Here is a 6,745-nt window from a genome sequence, read left to right on the forward strand (position 1 = left end):
GTTCCATTTAAAGAGTTCGATTTTAAAGCATTTGCATCTAATGTGTTGTGGACAGAAGCTTGCAATCATTCTGTTAAACTGAACTTAATTTTTTTTTCTGAACAAGCCTGCATAGAATCAGTATATCACTGATTCTATCTACGTATACAGATTCCACTTTTGTGAATGTGATTATTCACATATTTGATTAATGCATCGTTTCTCAACCTGGGAATTGGGATCCTGGGGGAGGGGTTGCGAGAGGGGTTTCAGAGAGGTTGTCAAAGACCATCAAAAAACACATATTTCTGATGGTCTTAGGAACCCCTTTGGCAGAGAAGGGTGAAGACCTCTCAGCTTGTCCTTCTCTTCCTTTTTGGAAACAAACAGCGAATCCTCCCACCAAAAGACTTCTTCCTTCTGTGATTGGCCAGCCTCTCAGCCAAGAGGAGGGCTATTTCTGAGACTCCAAGCGGGGGATGGGAGAGCAGGCGTGCTCTTCTCTAAATCACTGTCAATTCCTCTCAAATCTCTCCAGTATTTTCTGTTGGTCATGGGAGTTCTGTATGGGAAGTTTGGCCCAATTCCATTGTTGGTGGAGTTCAGAATGTTCTTTGATTGTAGGTGAACTATAAATCCCAGCAACTACAACTCCCAAATGACAAAACCAATCCACCCCAGCCCACCAGTATTCAAATTTGGGCATTTCAGGTATTTGTGCCAAATTTGGTCCAATGAATGAAAATACATCATGTATATCAGATTTTTACATTATGATTCATAAGAGTAGCAAAATTACAGTTATGAAGTAGCAACAAAAATAATGTTATGGTTGGGGGTCACCACAACATGAGAACTGTATTAAGAGGTCACAGCATTAGGAAGGCTGAGAAACACTGGATTAATGTGTTCTCTTTATGCCATGTAATGTGGTTTGAACTGCATTATAGTGATCAGTGTACACTCATATAATGCACATTGAACAGCACTGAACTGAATTATATAAGTCTACACTGCCATATAATCCAATTCAATGCAGTTAATCTGCATTCTAAATATGGATTATAAGGCAGTGTAGACAGAGTCTAAGGACCTCATCACATTAAGAAATTTCCCTGTTGCATTACACTTCATCCTCTTTTCAAACATGGAGAGACTTAGAGCTCATCACATGACATTAACTTAACTTCCAGCTGTCATGCATAGCCCTCAGTGGGTGAAAAGAAGCAGAAGTGTTCTGAAAAGAGGGAACTCCAGCATTTGTGTTCAGGGATCTCATCACATTGAGAAATTTCCCTGTCATAGGACACTTCAGCCTCTTTTCAAGCATGGAGAGGCATGGATCTTATCACATGATATTAAACTACTTCCAGGGTTGAAAAGGGAGCCCCTGGTGGTGCAGTGGGTTAAACCGCTGAGCTGCTGAATTTGCTAACCGAAAGGTTGCAGGTTCGAATCCATGGAGCAGCGTGAGCTTCCGCTGGCAGCCCCAGCTTCTGTCAACCTAGCAATTTGAAAACATGCAAATGTGAGTAGATCAATAGGCACTGCTCCGGCTGGAAGGTAACGGTGCTCCTTGCAGTCATGCTGGCCACATGACCTTGGAGGTGTCTATGGACAACTCTGGCTCTTCGGCTTAGAAATGGAGATGAGCACCAACCCCCAGGGCCCTTCCACATAGTTCTCTATCTCAGAATGTCAAGGCAGAAAATCCCACATTATCTCAGTATGGACTCAGATAATCCAGTTCAAAGCAGATATTGTGATTTCAGCCTTGATATTCTGGGGTAGAGGGCTGTGTGGAAGGGCCTCTAGAGAGAACACTTTTCTAGACATTTGTAGGGCCTCCTGCACAATTCTGTGCTCAGTTTCCCACAGAAGCTGACCATAGTCAATTATTGCCCATTATCAATTATTATCAATTGCATTTGGCCTAGTTTGTTTTGTTTAATTCTATTACTATTTTATAATTTGCTTTTATTGAGGTTTTGTTATTTTCATTTTATTACTATATTATTACTGAGCATATAATTCGATGTTTTTGTTTGTTTTATATGTATTCTCAATTTATTGTAATTTGTTTGGGCTTGGCCTCATGTTAGGCACCCCAAGTCCCTCCGGGGAGATGGTGGTGGGGTATAAATAAAGATTATTATTATTATTATTATTATTATTATTATTATTGCGTCATAGTGGTGGACCTTATGGTTTTTTATTCTCAGTTTTCCTTCTTTCACAGGGCTTCTATGACCTAACACCAGTAAATGTCTACGAGGGTTGAATGAAAAGTAATGCCTCTACCTTCGTAACGCCTCAACAGATGGCAATACTGGTATGCGGCAGGTACTGGCTTATTCAGTAGACTCTCCTCTACAGTTCCATTTTGGCAGGAAGCCTTAGCATTGAATGGTTGTGTTGTTAAAGTGCGAAGTATGGAACCCTGTGTAGACGGTTGGTCAATGCAACTTAATTCAATGTGCAGTCATTGAATTCTTGACAGCAGAAGGTGTCACCCCAAAGGAGATTCATCAGAGAATGCAAGCTGTTTATGGTGATTGTGTTGATGTGCGTCGTCGGGCAAGTAAGTTTAAAGATGTTAAGGTGGAAACATCTGACTTGCGTGACAAACAAAGAGTTGGACGTCCTGTGACAGCAAGCACCGAGTTTCACAAGCAAAAGGTTGACAGATTGATTCAGGATTATTGTCATGTCTCTCAGAGAGAAATTTCAAGCAAGTTAAAGAGCACATTCTAAGGATTATTTCTGCATTTGATTTATTAAAATATTCCCATCCAAACCCAAGTAACGAAGGTGGAGGCATTACTTTTGATTCAACCCTCATAGATCTAACTGTGGCTACAAAGCCTACAAGCTGAAATAAAAGTGCAACTGTCTAGACGAGAGTTCTGTTTATGACAACTTGCAACTTCTGCTCTTTCCTACTTCTAATCGTTCTTCTAATCGCTCAGGATGGGCTGCGCTGCAGGACTCTCCAAGGGGAGTTTTTGCACACAGACATGTTGTACATCTTTAGCAGATAAGACAGCTCCTGAAACTGTGCATGAATGTAGGCGTGTAGAACTCCCATTGGGGCTTGGCAAGGGCAGATTTGGAAAAACAAGGTGAGCGTGCTCCACTCCATGGGAGCCGTAAGTAATAGCTCACAGGAATGTTGGCAAGATCGCCCAGGTGAAGACAATTAAGGTATCCTAGCAGATCTGGAATGTGCTTGGAGCAACCGCTGGCTGGCTATGAAGGAAGGCAGGAATGCGCCCTGGTTTTTTCTTACTAGAGCTTGCAAGGAGTCGGCCAACATGATTCTTCCAGTCCAAGGGAAAGTAGTTTGAGTGATTTTCCACCTTGGGACATCATAAACCTTTTACCTTGTTCTGCCACAACAAACAACAGCTTCGGCACCCCCAACCCCCTCTCAAACTCAGTTTAGCGGCATTGTCTTCTGTGGCCGAGGAACAAGAAAATTATCTCCTGCCTACAAATTCTGTAATTGTTTTATATTCAAGCTAGACGAGGCCTCCGGGCCTTCATCTTTCCTCATGGGAAACACAGGCACTTACCTGGTTTTTGCATGCTTCAATGCCGAATCACAATCCACTGGTTTGATTGCAAGGCAATCGGTAGCAAAACGTTTCCTGTTCCTGACTGCCCTGCAAGACATCTCCACCAAGGGACTGGGCTTTGAGCTGCTTTCCCTGAAATTCTGTGCCAAATGAGGTAGGTAAAGGTTTTCCCCTGACATTAAGTCCAGTTGTGTCTGATTCTGGGGTGTGGTGCTCATCTCCATTTCTAAGCCAAAGAGCCGGCGTTGTCCGTAGACACCTCCAAGGTCATGTGGCCAGCATGACTTCATGGAGTGCTGTTACATTCCATTTGGAGCGGGAAGGTAACAGCACCCCATGTAGTCATGTCGGCCAAATGACCTTGAAGGTGTCTATGGACAACGCTGGCTCTTCAGCTTAGAAATAGAGATAAGCACCATCCCCAGAGTCGGACACGACTGGATTTAATGTTAGGGGAAAACCTTTACCTTTATCTACACATTACAGAACAATTACTAACTATCACTCAGGCTCTTTCTACACTGCCATGTAATCCATATTATCAAAGCAGATAATCCACAATATCTGCTTTGAACTGGATTATATGAGTCTATGCTGCTATATAATCCAGTTCAAAGCAGATAATCTGAATTTTATATGGCAGCATAGAAGGGGCTTCAGAAGTGTCTTCTACACTGCCATATAATCCATATTATCAAAGCAGATAATCCACATTATCGGCTTCAAACTTTATTATATACATCTACACTGCCACACAATTCAATTGAAAACTGATAATCTGGATTTTATATGGCAGTGTAGAAGGGGCCAGAGAAGTAGTTTCCTGAAAGCTACCAATTAACAATGTCAGAACACAGCCTTAAAGCAGGGGCTTCAGATATTATTTATGCCCCAACAAAGGAAAAACATTTGTCTGTTTGTTTTTAAATGAGAAAGCACTGGATGGAGGAAGGTTAAAACACCTCTTTGCTTCTTAGGCTGGATCTACACTGCCATATTATCCAGTTTATCAAATCAGATAATCCAGATTATCTGCTTTGAACCAAATTATATTAGTATACACTGCCATTATAATCCAGTTCAAATCCGATAATCTGGATTTTATATTGCAGTGTAGATGAGACCTTATTTGCATTACTACAGAAACAGAACCTTTACAACTCTTACTCACCTTGTAATATATAGTTCTACCCTCAACTTTCCTAATAAAAATTCTAGAACTAATTTGTGTCCTTTGTTATAATCTAGGGTTGCTGGGAGAAATCAGGCTTCTGTCCTTTTAATTATTGTTTTGAAGAATGAATCGCTGCAGTTTTTGCTTGTGCAGCACCTAAGAAAATTCTCTTTTCAGCAAAACCATTAAAGAAGGGAGTTTGTCACTTAGTTCACCTGGCAATCCTATTTATAATCTTCTGGTTTGTTATGTATTTTCTAGTTAGCTATTGGGAAGCACCGAATTGTCCTGCCATGGGATACGGAAGTCCTTGTACTCACTTTGAGCGGATTTTGACATTGGCTGGACTTCCTGGATGATGCAGGGCTCAATATAATGACATGTGGCTGTGTGACACACTTAAATTTTCGGGGCATGGAGCCAGCTATTTGAAGGCTGATTGTTTAGGAAAACAAAAAGTGGCCTACAGCAATGTTTTATTAATGTATTTAGCTACTCAGGCCTTTTTCCAGAATACTGAATTATATCCCTATTCTCTCTGAAATTGCTTTCCACCTTCCTGAATACTATATTAGTATCCTAAGGCCATTGATGGGGGTTTCTCCAGGTCTGATGATGTTTATGTGCCAGGAGATTTTGATGGAGGGGCCTGAGCATGCAGCTAAGCCATTCTGGTAATTTGGGGGGACGGACACAAATGGGGGGCTGAGAGTAGCTGGATGGCCCCTTGGGTCAACCTCTGGTTGACCTGGGAGGACATGTAGCCACCCCACTCAGCAGGTGCTTGGGGTGGGTGTAGGAACTAAATCCCGGTAGGAGTTTGGATATAATATCCCAATTCCTCCCAGGATTTAGCCATGCCTGGAAGGGCCCTAAAAATCCAGCAATTTGAGTACAGCTACCAGGAATTACTAATTTGGCCTCCATATGGACTCTGTGGAGAGAACATCAGGATTGTAAAGAAGAGTAGCTACAAAATTAGTATTCATCATTATTCATTATTTACTTTATTTGTATGCCACCTTTCTCCCAATATAGGGATTCAAGGCAGTTAATAATAAACACAACACAATGCAAATTAGAATAATGTAAAGACACTAAAATATAAACACTAAAAAGCAATTAAACCACTTGTGCCATTAAAACAATTAAATATTAAAATGCATTAAAACTCCATGCCCAAAAACCTAATGACACAGCAGCTCAGGAATTGAGGCGCCGTAAAGCAAAGAGGCAAAGTGGATGAAGCTAAAGGTCAAAGCAATGGAATTATAAAGCTGAGGTTCATGTCTCCCTTCTGGAGAAATGCATGTTTTCAAATTATTTTTTCCATTTATTTTATTTATATCCCGCTTTCTTCTTTCAAGAGATGCCTGTGTATATATTGCTGCTAAATATGTAGGAAAAGCATATGCCCTGCTTCGTTGGAAAAATAACAAGTGCTTCAATTCAGAATTGCACATTTAACCTTGGTTGCTGAGATTAGGATTTTTTTATTGGTTGTTGTTACTTGCAAAGATCTCAATAGACTATATTGTTGGTGGTGTTGAAAGATCAGGGGACTTTACACAGCCAAATGCCCAGAGTCTTGCAAAGCAATTTCACGGCAGTCCTGCTGATACCGAAATCGGAACGATTAGTACTATGTACTCAAGCCTTTATGAGGTGGATTTCTGCTACAGGAAAGGTGAGGATCACCAAATGGCTTGTTTTGAGGACTGAGCTTTAAGGTAAACTGTGGATTAGGGGTTTACATTCTTGAAATCCCACAACTTCCACTGCCGTCAGAGAAAGTTTTATTTATCAAAAGGAATCTAATTTTTGGGATTTGCTTACATCTTGAAAATGTCATGACGTCAACAGAAAACGTAATGTGATCTAGAATCAGTATAGTAATCACAGCTGAAATTGTGGGTTGTGTGATTTGTTACCACACTAACAAGCAGTTGTGTACAGACTGACATTAAAAACTGCATATATTAATGCATATTTATGTGTAATGATTATAAATATT

Source organism: Anolis sagrei, chromosome 4 (genome assembly GCF_037176765.1).
Source record: "Anolis sagrei isolate rAnoSag1 chromosome 4, rAnoSag1.mat, whole genome shotgun sequence".
Classification (NCBI taxonomy): Eukaryota; Metazoa; Chordata; class Lepidosauria; order Squamata; family Dactyloidae; genus Anolis; species Anolis sagrei.